General features: G+C 45.5%; 1 protein-coding gene and 1 long non-coding RNA gene across 7 annotated transcripts in view; one reads left to right on the top strand and one right to left on the bottom strand.

The window, feature by feature from the left end:
- The window catches only part of LOC121290530, a 37,884-nt gene extending 26,852 nt beyond the window's left edge, over positions 1-11,032 (top strand). Inside the window, exon 3 of the long non-coding RNA XR_005945817.1 lies at positions 10,802-11,032. This is a non-coding gene — a long non-coding RNA (uncharacterized LOC121290530). The remainder of the gene's footprint in view (positions 1-10,801) is intronic.
- LOC121290443 (inactive N-acetylated-alpha-linked acidic dipeptidase-like protein 2) overlaps positions 1-17,695 on the bottom strand; it is a 999,957-nt gene that overhangs the window by 485,437 nt on the left and 496,825 nt on the right. The window lies entirely within an intron of this gene.

Here is a 17,695-nt window from a genome sequence, read left to right on the forward strand (position 1 = left end):
CTTCTCATTTGCTTACTGGTTTTGGTAAGGTGTGGGAGCCCAGAAGTTAGGATTCCCTTGCATGTTGGGAGTTTTTAAGTCCACAGTGTGCCTGTGACTTCACTGATCGGTTCCCCACAGAGTAGCCGCATGGTTGATGGGCTTGGTTTCCAGTCGAATGGGGAACAGGTCGGTGGAAGCTTTAGGACATGGTAGGACTGCACATCTGGTCCAGAAGGCAGAGCAGGAGAGTTGGCAAAGGGAGGAGGAGGGATATCAATTAAATAAGGTGGGGGGGGGGGAGGCCGCGCAGAGCGGTTACGGCAAAGAGGATTGATCGGGAAAGGGGAGCAATTAGAGTTGGAGGGTAATTCTGGGGTCCAGGTGCTGGGGTGCGGGGTTGGGGAGGTCAGAGGCTTAGGAGGAGGGGCGAAATCGAAATCCTCAATGGAGAGGTGGGAGAACAAGGCCTGTGGTGGAGAAATAAGAGGCTTTTGAATGAGGGGGCATTCATTAGCCTGGGACAGTGTGGAGGCCTGGGGAATGGATGATTGGGAAGTCATCCCTTGTTGGGAAGGTCAGGGGTTTAGGGGTAGGTGATGCGGGAAGCTTCTCCAGACAGGCACTTTTGGATCCAGTAGGTAGATGCAAAAGCACTTACCTCCTGGGATCGGTTGACCTCGGCTGGATGCAGCAGTTAAACAGAACACAGTTAAATTTAAAATGATGAACAAAAATGTTGCTCAGAGCCTAAATATCATTTTGAAAGTGCCACCCAACTTCAAAGAACCGGTTGGTCGCATACCCACCTTCCCAGCTCCATTAATGCTGGAAATGGGAAGGTTGGAGGCAGAATTGAGTTGGAATTCTGATTTTAATATTTTAAGCCCAAACCTGCTTGTTTCTTGTGGTTAAAAGTCCCCCCTTGTTTCACAGTCAGAAAAGGGAGTAATGATACTATTTTTTTAAATTACAGTAATTGTGAATATAAATGGGGCCAGGCAGCAGGGCATCAGCTGCAGCAACTCTATGAAAAAAAAATCACAAATACTTTCTTCTGCTGACAGTGACAGCACAAATTAGATGTTTTTAGTTTGGCATTGACAGTTTGCAAGTATCTGTGCTGACCACTTGCTGATGCACACTGCAAGAAAGTCTCAGCCATTGTTTTGGCAGAAGAATAATAAATACATCAGAGTACATTAAGGAACCATCTATTTCAGCAATGAACAGAAGGCAAATAATATAACTGGTCCTCCTACTGGGGAATGATAACAATGTATTGATATTATTCACACACTGCCCTAATTTAGAGGGTACCGATTTCTGGGTGGTAAAATCCTCCCAGTTGCGCAAGGAAATTGCATGGACTCCCAGTGCTACTTCTGCTTTGGTTGTGTTGACATCATAGACTACCATCTGTACTCCATTAACATTTACATGGGTAGTGCTAGTTAAACCAGGCATTACCTGCTCAGATAGTAGCCCTGATAATGAAAAACTTATACATGGAAATAATAGAGATGGGTCTTGAAGATTTCAAGTGATGGGGCTGTGGCTATTTCTTTTGGTAGCTTGTTCCACTGTGGGGATGGTCCTTGGGAAGAAAGCACAACACTAGAATACACGCAAAATAAAAATGTTGTCAAGGTGATCCAGTGGGAGCAGTGATTTAATTTAGAATGTAAAAGTGAGTGCTCTTGACCTTTGAAATGAAATGATTTGGAACACTGAGCATGCTGTTAATGGACTTTCTCTTGTTAACCCATTGCCATGGTTTACTGTAAATTCATAACTGCAGGCTGCATTCAGAAGAATAACAATCTATCATATCTGTAACTGAAAATTATGTTTTAGGCTATGCTCTAAACCAAATACATCCTAAATTATCAAATTTGAGTACAGCCCCATCTCAAAAAAATATTTTGTTATTTCTATTCTTTTAGTTGACCGGGGAGACAATAATAACCAACATCACAAAACATGATGAAATAAGTTTGAAGATAGCTTTCCAAAATATTGTGTATTCTGACTGATTGAAAAGGACAACTACTAGACCAAAAACAAGACTGAACCTTTTAACCTTTTTTCATCATTCTTTCATAAATACTAAGGTTTTAGTATAACAAGCTCACCTCCAAAAAATTACATTATTTTCTCTTTTTCCAGAAGGCCCTTTATACCACTTATTGTGTTGTTTGGCACTGCCACCATGCTAAATGAGAGAGATACAAAGCAGATCTATCAGCTCAAAACCGGGCATTCAGGAGGCACTGTGGCCCACCAGCAGCACCAGAATTGTATTGAACCGCTATCTGTAACCTTGTGGCCTGGCTTATCCCTCACTCTGCAATTACAATCAGGCCAGGGGACCATCCCTTGTTCAATGAGGAATATAGGAGAGTATAACTGGAGCAGCACCAGGTTTACCTAAAAATGAGGTGCCAACTTGGTGAAGCTACAGCTAAGCAATTCCACAACCAATGAATCAGATCAAAGCTCTACAGTCCTGTCACATCCACCTGGTGGTGATCAATATCACAGCTACTGGGAGGAGAAGGCTCCATGACTATCCTGACCCTCAATGAAGGAAAGACTCAGCATGCAAGTGCAAAAGACAAGACTGAAACATTTGCAACCATCTTCGACCAGAGATCCTGAGGGGATGATCCATCTCAGCCTCTTAGTGATGTTTCTGGCATCACAGATGCTAGGCTTCAGCCAATTAGATTCACTCCTCATGACATCATGTGAGCACATTGGATACAGCAAAGGCTATGGGCTCCAACGACATCATAGCCTTCATGTTGAAGACTTGTGCTTCAGAACTAACCACAACCCTAGCCAAGGTGTTCCAGTATAGCTACGACACTAGTATCTGCCTGACAAAAAGGAAAACTGTCCAGGTATGTCCTGTCCACAAAAAGCAGGACAAATCCAATTTGGATAATTACTGCCCCATCAGCCCACAATCAAACATCAGCAAAGTGTTGGAAAGTGTTGTCGACAGTGTTATCAAAAGCAGCACTTATTCACCAATAACTGGGTCAACCAGGCTCAGTTTAGGCTCACCAGAGCCACTCGGCTCTTAATTTCATTAAAGCCTTGGTCCAAGCATGGACAAGAGCCCTAATTTTCAGAGGTGAGGTGAGAGTGACTGCCCTTTGCATCAAAGCAACATTTGACTTAGTGTGGTATCAAGGAGCCCTAGGAACATTGAAGTTAATGGGAACCAGGGAAAAAACTGTATAATGGCTTGAGTCATAACTAGCACAAAGGAAGATGGTTGTGATTGTTGGAACTCAATCATCTCAGTCTTATGCAGGGATTTCTCAGAGCAGTGTCCAAGTCCAAACATCTTCAGCTGTTGCATTAATGACCTGCCCTCCAATGCAAGATCAGAATGGGGATGTTTGCTGATGACTGCACAGTGTTCCATTCTATTTACAACTCCTCAGCTAATCAAGCAGTCCATGCCCACATGTAACAAAACCTGGACAACATGCAGGCTTGGCTGGCAAGTAACATTTGTGCTACAGAAGTGCCAGGCAATGGACATCTCCAGCAAGAGAGGATTTACATTTCCCTCTGACATTCAATGGCATTATCATCACTGAATCCCCGGCATTAACATCTTAGTTCACCGTTGACCAGCAAGTTAACTGGACAAGTCAGATAAATATTGTGGCTACAACAGCAGGTCAGAGGTTGGGTATTCTGCAGCGAGTAACTCACCTCCTGACTCTGCAAAGTCTTTCTGTCATCTACAAGGCACAAATCAGGAGTGTGATGGAATACTCTCCATTTACCAGGACGAATGCAGCTTCATCAACATTCAAGAAGCTTGGCACCATCCAGGATAAAGTAACACCTTAAACATTAATTTCTCCCAAACCATGGCAGCAGTAAAAACAAGATGCATTGCAGCAACCACCAAGGCTCTTTTCACAATGCTTTCCAAACCTCAAACGTCGACCACTGAGAAGAACAATGGCAGAAGGCACATGGGAACACCTGCATGGTCCCCGGAAAGTCACATACCATCCTGGCTTGAACATGTATTATGCTTCCTTTGTCGTTGCTGGACTAAAATCCTGGAACTCCCTTTCCTACAGCACATGGATGTACCTACACCTCACAGACTGCAGAGATTGAAGAAGGCAGCTCATCACCACCTTCTCAATAACAATTAGTGATGGGCAATAAATGCTGGTCTTGCCAGCAAAGCCCACATCCTGTGAATGAAGATTTTTTAAAAATTTAGCAATCTGCAACCGAGGCAGCAGCCAAGTGATTTGTTCCTAGATTTATCTTGCTGGTACTCTTGAACAAGCTATTAAGAGGCATACAAGATGAAAATAGGTTTATTGGCTTGCCTTCAGGTGCAGAAAGGCATGGTCATTGAACAGTGTACAGTAGAGACAAAGCCCAGTGTGCTACACAACTGATTATAAAGGCTTACATTTTAGAAATGCTGAAACACAACACTGAAACGTTATATAACACTGTGGTAATGATAATCAATATCACCCAAAGCAATTTGCTCTTCTCTATTTGGTATCCAGATTTAACCCAGTTGCTCTTCTATAGTATATAGCCACCTCCAATCCAATTGGAAAGCCTGACAGTGCTTGCAGCCATATCTGACAAAACAGGAAAGTAAGTGTGACTGGCAAAGACTAATCATCACAGTCTCAAGATATTTCTGCAGGAATTCCTCAGGGCAGTGTTCTCTGCTTAAACATATGTAGCTACTTGGTCAATGGGCTAAATTTTGCCAACTGTGTGGATGGTCCAATATCGTCAGCAAGCATGGGTGGTTGGTGAGCCTTCCCTCCTAATTTTACAGACAGCAGTCAATTAAGTGACAGCCACCAGGATTGCCACCACCCCTTGGAGCTGCCAGCACAATCAGTGGGCCAGCAGCTCAGTAGCACCACCAGGAGTGGCAGTCACTGCTGAGGCAGGCAGGGGCTCTGCAGTCTATAGGAGGTAGGCAATGTTTTTATAAAAATCCAGGGCCAAGTACTGGAGGGAAAAGCTCTCTGGGGATGTTGTTGGGGCTGTGAATGCTGCCTTCTTGGTCCGTGTCCCCTTCCTTGCTTAAAAACTCCTTCCCCCCACAATGCGCTGATGCTTAGAGGCCGCCTCCATTTAGCTGGCGACTTCCTCATATGGTGGGGTTGATCCACTGTCAGCAAAGTGCCAATAGCCTAGTAAAATGGCCATTAATGGGGCCTTTACATAGTTAAATTGGCTGTATACCTTTGTTGTGGTGGGCAGCCTGCCGATTCATGTCCCGCCTTCAGTAAAATTCCCCAACAGTGAGACACAATTGGGGAGCCGATCTGCCACAGCTCCCTGCAATTTTACCAGCTCCCACCTCCATTCCCACTTCAAGGGCCAGTAAAATTCTGCCTAATGACTTTCCCTCCATTATAAGGCTAGTAGTGATTCCAAGATGTTCAGTTCCTTTCACAATTCCACCGATAATGAAACCGCCCATGCTAGCCTATTGCAGGACTTGAACGATAGCTCGAGGGATGACAAGTGGCAGCTAATGCTTCTGTCACATACGAGTGAGCTAATAATCATTTTGGACAAGGAAACAACCAGTCAACTCCTCCGAACTCCAATGACACCAGCATTGCTGACTCCTCAGCACCAACACTATGGGGGTCAGTGCTGATTAGGAGCTTGGCTGGATCAACTACTTCAACCATGCAGATACAACAACAGGGCAGCAGCTGGATACTCTGTATCAAGTGACTCACCTCCTAACTGTTCAAAATTTCTCCACCATCTAAGAGAATCAAGAATGTGATGGAATGTCACAATGCAACAACATGGAAGACGACTAACATTATCCAGGTCAAAGCAGTTCACTTGATCAGAGTCCCTTCCACTGGGCTGAAGATACACTGTCACCACCAGCCTGCAAGTGATGTATTTCCATCTACAGGAGGCAGTGTGGTGATTCATAAAGACTACTATTATAGCAGCTCCTTCCTCTGTAATGTCAACAGCAAAGTAGGGCAAGCACAGCAATGTCGGAGGAGTGTTTGTACATCCTGACATGGGCATTCATTCTTCGTAATTCTATTTCTTCAATGTCTGTGGATGAATTTTCTGGAATTCCTTACCTTAAGCCATTTGGGAATATCAGGAACACAGCTTTGGTTCAAACACAGACCTTCCCAAGTCAAATAGGGATAACATTGCCAAAGGTGCAAAACACCCCAACAACAAATCTTTAACAAAGTACAAATATTAGTTGTACAATCTTACCTCCCAGTATCATTAAGATCAGGGCAATGAAGAAAATAAAGCTGAAACTCATATTCCACAAAATTAAAAGAATGTAAAATTGCTATGATAAGCCAGGAGCTTCATCATCTCAGTTCCAGGATATCACTGCAGGAGTTGCTTAGGGTAGAGTCCTAGGCCCAACCATCTTCAGCTGCTTCATCAATGACCTTCCTCCCATCATAAGGTCAGAAGTGGGGATGTTCACTGATGATTGCACAATGTTCAGCATCATTCACCACGCCTCAAATACTGAGGCAGTCCATGTCCAAATGCAGCAAGAGCTGGACAATATCCAGAATTGGGTTGACAAGTGGCAAGTAACATTTGTGCCACAAAAGTGCCAGGCAATGACCATCTCTAACAAGAGAGAATTTAACCATCGTCCTTTGACATTCAATAGTATTACCATCACTGAATCCCTCACTATCAACATCCTGGGGGGTTACCATTGACCAGAAATTGAACTGGACCAGTCACATAAATACCGTGGTTACAAGAGCAGGTCACAGGCTAGGAATCCTGCGGCAAGTAACTTGCATCCTGACTCCCCAAAGCCTGTCGACCATCTATTAGGCATAAGTCAGGAGCGTGATGGAATACTCCCCACTTGCCTGGATGAGTGCTGCTCCAACAACATTTAAGAAACTCGACACAATCCAGGACAAAGCAGACTCTCGAATGGCACCCAACACACAAACATTCACTCCTTCCACAACCAACACAATAGCAGCTGTGTATACCATCTACAAGATGCACTACAGGAAATCATCAAGACTCCTCAGACAGCACCTTCCAAACCCATGACTGCTACCATCTAGACAGATAAGGGCAGCAGACACATGGGAACACCACCACCTGGATGTTCCCCTCCAAGCCACACACCACCTTGACTTCTAAAAATATCACCGTTCCTTCGCTGTCACTGGGTCAAAATCCTGGTACCCCCTCCCTAACAACACTGTGGGTGTACCTACACCACATGGACTCCAGCGTTTCAAGAAGGCACCTCACCTTCTCAAGGGCGATTTAGAAAGGGTAATAAATGCAACCACATCCCATGAACAAATATAAATAAAAACTGTATTTGGTGCCGAACCTTGATCCAATGAAAGTCACTGATCTGCAGCAGGAGTAAACCTCATCTGGAGATCTAAGCCACCCTGCTAATTACAGGTAAAATTACACAACTTTTCTTGCTCTCTTACAAGTTGAAATTTAAATAGAGTTGGACATGTATCTTTGCCAGAATTCTGATACTTTCTAGCAGGGAAAACAACACACATTGTACAGTTGAATCAAGAACACCTGCTTCCTCTGTCAGAATGCAATATCCTCTTGTCCCTTGTACACAGATGCTAACGAAAACATGGCAACCTAGCATCTTGACTATCAATTGACCACCAAATATAATGTGTGTGCATCTCTTCTTCACTCACTCAACCTAGTAGAACGTGCTTGTGCTCATCACACTCTTAAATGTAGGCCCGAATCTTCCAAGGAATGGCAATCAGTATCGGATTGCCACTCTGCTTCTACTTTCCTCTGCCATGCTGGAGCTCTACATTACTGGTTGGCACTTGTAATCCTGGCTTCTCCAAAAATGTGGAGCATACCTGAAATTGAACTGCTTCTTCAGCACTGGATCATCAGGAGAAGACAAGCCATTCTGTCCTTTCATGGCACTAGCCACTGTATTCTGTTAAGTGTTCACTAACACACTGTTGTTTAAATAGTTTTTCAGTGTGTTAGTGTATGAGTGAATGGGTGAATGTGTAGGTGAGTAAGGGGGTAGGGTGGATGTGTTAAGTTGGTAAGGGGAAGAGTGGGTGAGATAAGTAGGTGGCAGGTGGGTAAGTGGGTAGGGTGGCAGGTGGGTCAGGTAGTGAGGTGGGGTCAGGTAGAATTGGTGAGGAATAAGGGATGAGGCTGGTCATGGGGAGTTTAGTGCTGGTTGGTGGTGGTGGGGGGGAGTCTGGTGTGGTCAGTTGGGTTTGTCGGGGGGGGAGGGGTGGCAGTCAGGGGGTTGGGAGGTAGTCAAGGGGAGTCGGGGGTGTCAGTTGTATAGTTACCCAGGAGTTAAAATAGGATTTTTTTTGTCTAATATTACCAGGGTACCTATTCAGGTAAGTAACTTGGAACTCTCTGAAGTCTGAATTTTGCACTTGACAGGTGGGCAGGCAGCTGTTCCCCGCTGCCGAAACGGGCCAATTAAGGCCCGCCCAGTGGGGTTCCGAATCCCGTGTTCATCGGGAAAATTAAATCAGTGGCGGGTGTGTTCAGGCCGCCGGTTCCAATGGGGAACCGACAGTCTGTATAAAGAGCAGCCAGGCAGCCTCCTTTAGGCTGTTGACCATGGCCTGTCACTGGGCAGCACAAGAGGTGAGGGCAGAGGAGGAGGAGGGCGTCAGGCTGCAGGGTAGGCCAGCAGAGGGCCACTGTGCCCCTCGGTTCCCAGATGCCTACTTTGCTGTCCTCCTAGAAGAGGTGTCCAACCATTGGGAGGTCTTGTTTCCGGAGGTTGGGAGGAGGAGGGTTCCCCCATGTCACCAGGCAGGCATGGCAGCAGGTGGCAGAGACTGTTAGCTCTCATGATGCTGTACGGCGCACCAGAACAAAGTGCCGCAAGCGCTTCAATGATTTGCTGCGCTCTGGAAGGGTGAGTACCATGTCAGCCTTGGCCATTTGACCCAGCAGGTAGCCTTAGCCTTTGAAGCCCCCCCCACGTCCTAGTATCGTTACTGCATTGGGCATTTGGCGCACGCTGGGTGGGCAAACAGGTAGTGACCATGCTTACATCAGCCTTAGTGGTTGAGGAGAAGATGGGTTCTCCCTGCAGCATATGCTGGTGTTTGTCGCATTTGAGTAGTCTGGGGGCAACCTGCAGGGGAGGCAGCTAGACACATACTCAGAACTCCAACACATGTCTTATTATGGTGATGAGATGGTGGAAGGGGAAGGGAAGCCTCAAGGTGTCATGGCCAAGAGCCAACTGCTGGCCTCAGCTCTGCACCTAGTTGCGCCTCCTTGCCATGGGCGCTAAGAGCCATGTGTTATTCAGTGATGGATGCTGAATGTGTCCAAGGTGTCCGTTGGGGGAGGGGGTTGGGAGCAGCCGTACTATCTTCTGGGGACTGATCACCTGTAGTGTGGACAGGAGCCGCAGGAGGCCTCAGATGGGACACTGTGGTTGGGGTGCTGCATGCACGTGCAGAGTACATGAGATATCAGCCCCAATAAATGCTCTTCTATGTTCTGCAGGCAAAAACTGAAAGCAATATGTAGGAGCGGCAGCGGGCTGGTGGTAGGCACACCATGCTGCAGCGCCTCACCACATAGGAGGAGCAGGCCATGGAGCTGGGGAGGAGGCAGGCGGCCAGGGCGGCAGGTGTGGGTGAGGCTGGGGTGCAGGGGTTAGGTATTTGAGGGCCACAGTCCCATCCACTCTGTCTCCCCACCGTCCAAAACACTGATGATTGCTGCAATCGTTAATGCAGCAACACTGCTCATTCACAGACTAATACAGTCAGACGTGTGGGTCATACACAAAGGTCCCTCGGCCCCTTGAGGATGCGCATCTCTAGAACCGTCCAAAGTCGCCTTATCCCATTTGTCACCACTATCCCCATGGCCTAACATGACATGGCATCGCTGCTGCACATCCAAAGACGTTTTGCATCTTAGGAGGGTTTTTACCTCCACCACCCTTTCAGCCACTGTGTCCCACATTACTCTGTCCAAAAAGTCCTCAGCACCTCACCTGTCAACCTCATGGCACTCAACTTAAATAAATACCACCATGTTAGTCATCCCTATGCCAAGGGGAAATGTTGCCTTCTGTCCACCCGTTCTATGACCCTCATAACAGTATGAAGGTCAATAATGTGACCTGTCAATCTCCTGTGCTCCACGGCAAATGTCGCAAGTGTATGCAATGTTTCCTCATCACTCCAATTCTCCAGGCCAGCATGCATCCAGGCCAGGAACCTCTGCACTCTCCCCACGCCAATGCCATCCCTCCCCTGAAGCACAGGTCACAACTGAATGCAGAAGTGTAGATGTGGCCTCGACAGTGTTTTCTGCACTTGCAACATGACCTCCCTTTTCCTACATTCTATTCCTCGGCTAATAAAGGCAAGTTTGGCTTCTACCTTGTTAAACGCCTTATGTTCCTATTCTGCTACCTTAACAGGTCTGCCCAGCAAGGTCCCTGTAATTGTCATGACTTCCCACGGTCCTACCATTACTCATGTATTCCCGTACCTTGCTTGTCTTGCCCAAGTGCTTAACCAAACTAATCCACATAACATTCCATGTGGCATTCCTTAGGCCATCTGACCAGCCTGTCTGTAGGCACGTGTAATGTTTGGGCCTCCTCTTGACTATTTACTACCCCACCAATGTTGGTCTCCTTAGGTTCTTGAAGGGTGAGCGACTTATGAGGCTGGGGGGAGAGGGATGAATGGTGTTACTGACTGAACGCTAACTGATGCACTGTCCTTGTTATTAATTTCAGCATCACCACCACATGGCCACCACCAACACGTCTGGAGCCCCCCTCCACACCAGAGAGCCAAGATTTGCAACTTATGTCACATCCTTTCAGCGTGCCAGGCACCAGAGCAGTGACAAACACTTCGGTGGGGATTATGACATCGGCTAGTGTCCCAGGGCACAGTGTAGAGGGGACTTTACAATTGCTGGAGGAGATGGCACGGACAGAGAGTGCCAATAGTACCAGCAGCCGAAGGACTGCAGGGGACCAGGTACATGCTGAGTCTGGCAGTGATGATGTGCCCCTGGAGATGTCAGCCATGCAGCAGCTGCAGGACAAGCGGCAGGGTGCACAGGAGCATCTGGCAGGGTTGCATGAGGGTCTGCTTCACTTGGTCTCTATGGTGGGGGAGTCCAGGCAGAGTGTCAGTGAAGGCATAAACCTCAGGACAGAACTTCAGGCTTCCTCCATTGAGAGATTGGCAACTCTCATGGAGAGGGGCTTCCAACAGATTGAGAATCTTCTGATTGGGTTACGCTCTGACCTGCAAGCCCTCACAGCGCTAATGGCCACAGGTGGTCATTCACAATGTGGAAGATGTTCTGGGCACCAAGTGTCGCTGCTCGGTGCCCAACCATCTGTGGTGAGCAGGGAGGTCCAATGTGACTTCACGTCGGCGCAGCAGCTGCCTGTTGTCACTGCGAGCTCCTCTTAGGGCGCTTTGGATGAGGGCAGCAGCTCCTCCGTCCCTCTGCCAGTGGCCATTGCATCTGTGGAGACTGTCACAACTGGGGAGGTGCCAGTTCTGGAACTGGCCACTCCCTCCCAGGCAGGGCTATCACAGGTTCCATGGGCCAGAGGACGTCCGCCAAGGTCATAGAGGCCAACAGGACAGCAGAGAGAGCAGGCTGTCTCACAAGCCACTGCGAGCGATGGGATGGTACCTAGATGCAGCACCCACAAACGAAAGCATAAGGCATGTTAAGCTCTCCATGGGTATGTCACTGGTGATTTTGTGTTGGCCCTAGATTAGGGAATATATCATTATGTACGTCTGAGTGATGTTTGTGGTTTATTTTGGTGAGAATAAAGTCCACTTTTCTGACCATGGCTGAGGGTGTTTCCTTTGTGCTGCATTTGTATATTTCACAGACATCTCATGAGTGTTTGAGTGGACATTGATGTTTCTGTACGAAGCCCTTAGTTGCAGCTGATGAGGTGGAAGATGTAGCACCTAAGTGCCACGTGTGGAAGCGCCAGGCAATGCTGGTCTTGCTGATCCATGTGTGTGGAGCTAACTGAAGGGTCGTTGGATTAAAGTGTCCCAGGTGTCCCTACCTCCTTGGTGTAGTAGTGGTTCAGCGTGCTGCCCCTCATCATTGCCCTGTGCTTCCTCATTCTCTGAGCCACTGCTGGATTCATCATGTGCAGCCTCATCCACTGTGTCAAGGTCTTCACCATCAACTGCATCCCCCCTTTACAGCGCAAGATTTGCAGAGCGCAGCATGCTACCACTATCACAGAGACGCGATCTGGGGGGTACTGGAGTGCGCCCCCTGAACAGTCCAGGCAATGGAAGCGCATCTTGAGAAGGCCGATGGCTATCTCCACCACAGCCTTTGTGGTGCCATGGCTCCTATTGTAGCGCTCCTCAGCTTCTGTTCTTGGATGGCGGAGAGGCTTCATGAGCCACCTTCTGAGGGGATAGCCCTTATCACCCACCAACCAACCATCCAGCCGGAGCACTGAAGAGCCCTGATACCTGGGATTGTCTGAGGATGTAGGCATCGTGGGAGCTGCCTGGGTACCTTGCACAAACTTGCAGAATCTGCATCCTGTGATCACACACTATCTGCACGTTCATGGAGTGGAAGCCCCTCCTGTTGACGAAGGCACAGGCCTCAGCTGCTGGTGTCTTGATGGCCACATGTGTGCAGTCTATTGCACCCTGGATGCAGGGGAAGCCAGCAATGGCCGCGAAGCCTCTGGCTCGCTGTGTCTAACTTGCCTGGTCGCAGCGGAAGTGGATGAAGGTCAATATCCATCTGAACAGAGCGTCTGTGACCTGCTTGACACAAGTGTGTACAGCTGATTGGGAGACACCGCAATGATCACCCACCGAGCCTTGGAAGGAGCCAGATGCATAGAAGTGGAGGGCACCTGTGCCCTTCAGAGCCACTGGCATGGAGTGTCCACCCACACAGTTAGGGGAGATCTCAGGGCCAATCATCCTAACAGATATAGTTGACTGTCTCCCTTGACAGACGGAGCCTCCTTCGGCATTGCACCTCAGTCATATTAAGTTAGCTGCTTCGCCGCCTGTATACCCTGAGAGCAGGATAGTGGCGTCTTCTGCGGCCCCTTCCACCTTGGACAACCTCTTAGCCCTGCAGCCCTTGTGCCTGCGCCTGGCCTCCGAAAGGTGGCTTCCCTCGAGTCTGATTGTGCACTCCTGGCCTCCTCCTTATTCTATCCCTCCCTTCCTCCTCAGAGGACCTGCCTCCAGTGGAGATGTCAGAACCCAAACCCAGGCTAAATGGAGGCTTCCGGAAAGCTGCAGGCCCGATAAGGATTACTGTCCGCAGAATGCTGAGCTGAAGCTTCAAAGTACAGAAAAAGCTATTAGAAATCGATTTGAACTGCTAACAATCACACAAGCAAGTTTAAAACACTTTCTGCATTAAATACTTCAGAAAAAACACGAACAACCCCTCTGAGTCCACATATCCCACCCGTGGATGAGGTTTGTTAAAAAATTAGTTAGCCGCCTGCCCGTTGGGCCCATGGCCAAGGTGAAGATCGCACAGGCCCCTCAAAATCGGCTTCAATTGCTGAATTAATGGCCTTAACAAGGTCTTTAATTAATGGCGGGCGCGCTGATGTCAGGATGCTCGCGCGACATTTTAAGCACTGACGTGAGGGCTCTGCCACCCGCACGTCAGCCATAAAATTCTGCCCAATGTGTTGGCACTTACGAGAAGTCCCAACACATATCTTGTTGGCAGGGGGAGGGCAGGGGGGGGAGGTGCGGTGAGGGGTGTGGTATGCCTGGTCTCGAACAATCCAGAGACTGGAATATCTGGGCCACAGTCTTAAGAGTAAATTGTCACTGGTCCTCATATGTCCACATTGTTTCACAAAGGACAGTGGGTTTAAGGTTACCATCAGAGTAACAATGGGGTACAGTAAACTTGCATTCATAAAACTGAGCTGAACTCTGAATGTAGTGTCAAACTTTAAGTGGTCCACAAATTTTTAATAGTTTCTCTGAAGGAATTAACTCTAAAACTTTCATTTCTCCACCTAAAAATTAGATGTTTAAGATGTTCCATGCACTGAAAAGGCATAACCTCAATCAAACCTATACCGGGTATCAGCAGTATATCAGGCACAGACATTAAGCTAGAAAGGTTGGCAAATATTTGGTAAAAAGCCTGTGTCTATGCACATGATGGCAACGCATGGAGAGGAATTTACAATTAAAGTTGGGGAAAATAGCCTTGGCGCCATAGGCTGTTCAAAACACAAGGCTTCATTCATAAAACTGATCAGTTTAATAACAACTTTAGGTAATTCCATAGGAAGATTGATTCTTTGGGACCACCAACCACAACCCCGACAGGTACACTACCAAGGTATTGTCCCCAATTTTGCTTTTCTAAATATTAAATCACTGGGGCAAATATATGATAGGATTGATCTTGCAATTTTTTAGTGATCATTTCTAAATCTGGAGTTAAGTCTCGTGAGTGGTTGGTAATTGACTGGTAGAAACGGTATGCCTATTAGGTTAGACAAAAGTTTAGTTAACCCATCTCTGCAAACCTAGTAAATATGAATAGCAAAAAATGGCATGTTTCCAATAAAATGAGGCATGAAAAGAAACACCACAGAGTAGTGTTTGTGTGGAAGAGATACCAAGTAAAAGCAATTAATGCACTGTTATTCATTTTTTTCAAAAGAAAAATACCTAAAAAGCGATTCTAAGTTCAGAAGATAAAAATAAATGATCAAACAATTGATAGTGGACAATTGTTTAAACAATGCTGTCATTATGAATGACATATTGTGAAATATAACTAGACAGGAGTTGCATGTGTGTGTTTTATGGTCCAATTAATAATCCAAAATTAATAATTTTGGTTGACTGGTTTTTGGAATAGGGGCTAAATTTATCCAGCTTTATCTTTTTAAAGATTATATATGGTTAGTTATTTCCCTCAGGATGTAAATGAGTAGATAGTCTTATTCATTACCTTTGCTACAGACTAAGTAACCTTTCCTCAATGTAAACTTGTAACTGGGTCACTAATGTCCTTTGGGGAAGGAAATCTACTATCTCGGTTTGGCTGATATATGATTGGTTCCTACAATGTGGATGACTTTTTATCCCTGGATGTCCTGAAGGCATTGACAATAAACACTGCCTTGCCAGTTTGCCCACATGTCAAGAATGAAAAAAAACACCCAACTTATAAATAGTTGCCATAGATTCATATGAAGGTATTTATGAAGAAAGATTGTTCCAAAAACTAAGGATGCAAATATTCACTTCTGGATCTGCAAATCAAAGGCTACTACAATCAGGCATTGTGTGGAGGTGACTATTAGTGGAGAATGATCATTTGTGATATCTGGTATAAAAAAAAAACTAAACAAAGGAAAAACTCGAGTGAATAAAGGTTACTAAATACTTAATAAAATAAAAATATTCACAAAGTATAAATTTGAAATTTTCTTTCAAGAATGTCAATAATTACCAAAAGCTTGGTATATTACTATGTTCCATTATTATTTCCCACAGGTACAAAGACTTCTGATTTAAATCAATCTTTTAAAAGACATGCAATTAAAACAGCAAGAAATTAATTGCTTTTGAAGTTCCAAACACCTTGTCATGCTGGTGTTGTTTTACAAAGTTTGATACAGGATCCTTTGGTACGAACATCCCTACTGTCACAACTGTTAAACCAACTAAGTATATACCCAGCCTGTGAAAGCGCTGGAAAATATCAATTTAACTGTTGGAAGAATAACACCAGTACCTTTCACTATGATAAATGGGGTTTACTGACAAAAGAATTACATTGTAAATGGGAACTTCTGTTTCTTGTACCCAAAATAAGTGGTGAATTAAGTTTTAGTTGACTAGAGAAAAGACCAAATAATCATAGCAAATAAAATATTAGCATCCACTTTCTGATATCATTATTTTTTTTTACTGTTTTACTATTAAATAGGAATATGAAGTCAAACTGCTCCAATTTGATATTAATTAGAGTAAGTAGCATCCAGAAAATAACTGCATTCAAGTCTAATTGCTCCGTGTGTCATTAAAAAAACCTCTTAGGATATCACTGTATTACTAATTGCAAATATACTTTTAAATTTGGGGTAAAATTGAACAGTGAGAAAAAGAGACCTAAAATTGGAAGATGGGACCATATACACTGGTTGACATTTATTTGTGAGAGTTGGCTTATTTTGGAAAACAATACTTCAAATAGATGAAAAATCTGGATAATATCATTGAAGAAAGGAAGGGAGAACTGGGGTCAAGGAATTAGAATGTGAGGTATGATAAGCAGCGAACTACATTGTGTACCGCATGATCGTCAATGGAGTTGTTAACAAAAAATGGTCAACAGCTTAGGCTGTCCTGAAAACAATGCAGAGTATTAAAGAGACAATGGAAGCCATGATTCATGACAAAAACTAAGGAATGAAGTAATCTCTATTTCTGAAATAATCACTGAACTGTGGAAACAAAGGTGAACTTATTAACTGATATGATTATCCAAAAGCAAATCCATACTCCCACGCACTACATGTGACCATCTCTACAACAATAATAACTTGTATTTATATAGCATCTTTAATATAATAAAACTTTCCAAGGCATTTCAGAGAGGCATTGTAAAACAAAATATGACACCGAGCCACATAGGAGAGATAAGGGAAAAAGCTTGGTCAAGAGGTAAGTTTTCAGGAGTGTCTTAAAGGAGGAAATGGAGGTAGAGAGATAGAGACATCTTTGAGGGTTCTAGGGCAGGAAAAGGCTTCAGACATAGGGAAGGGCCAGGTTATGGAGGGATTTGGAAACAAAGATGAGAATTTTAAAATCGAGGCATTGTTTAACCAGGAGCCGGTGTCGCTCAGCAAGCACTGGTGTGTTGGGTGAACAGCACGTGGTGCTAGTTAGGATACGGGAAGACCTCAAGTTTATGGAGGGCAAAATGTGGGAGGTTGTCCAGGCATACATTAAAATAGTCAAGTCTGGAGGTTACAAAGGCATGGATGAGGGTTTCAGAAGCAGAAGAGCTGAGGCGGGGCTGAGAACAGGTGATGTTATGGTGATTAAAATAGATGGTCTTTGTAGCAGCACAAATGTGGTTGAAAGATTATCTTAGGGTCAAATATGACGCTAAAGTTGTGAAGAGCCTGGTTCACCCTCAGGCAGTTGTCAGGGAGAGGAATAGTGATGACAGAGACCAAAAACAATGACTTTGGTCTTTCCAATGTTTAGTTGGAGGAAATTTCTGCTTATTCAATACTGGATGTCAGAAAAGCAGCCTGATAATTTAGAGACAGTGGAGAGGTTGAGGGAAGTGGTTGTGAGGTAGAACTGGGGGTCATCAATGCACATGTGAAAAATGACATCATGATTTTAGATCATGTCACTGAGGTGATGTGTAAACGAGAAATAGGATCATAATTGCTCCACCGTTGGCCATACCTTCAGTTGTCTAGGCCCCAAGCTCTGGAATTCCCTCCCTACACCTCATCACCTCTCTACACCTCGTCACCTATCTACCTCGGTTTCCTCTTTAAAGAGGCACCTTAAACCCTACCTCTTTGACCAAGTTTTTTGTCATCTGATCTAATATCTCCATGGTGGCTCGGTGTCATACTTCA

The sequence above is a fragment of the Carcharodon carcharias genome, chromosome 2 (assembly GCF_017639515.1).
Source record: "Carcharodon carcharias isolate sCarCar2 chromosome 2, sCarCar2.pri, whole genome shotgun sequence".
Classification (NCBI taxonomy): domain Eukaryota; kingdom Metazoa; phylum Chordata; class Chondrichthyes; order Lamniformes; family Lamnidae; genus Carcharodon; species Carcharodon carcharias.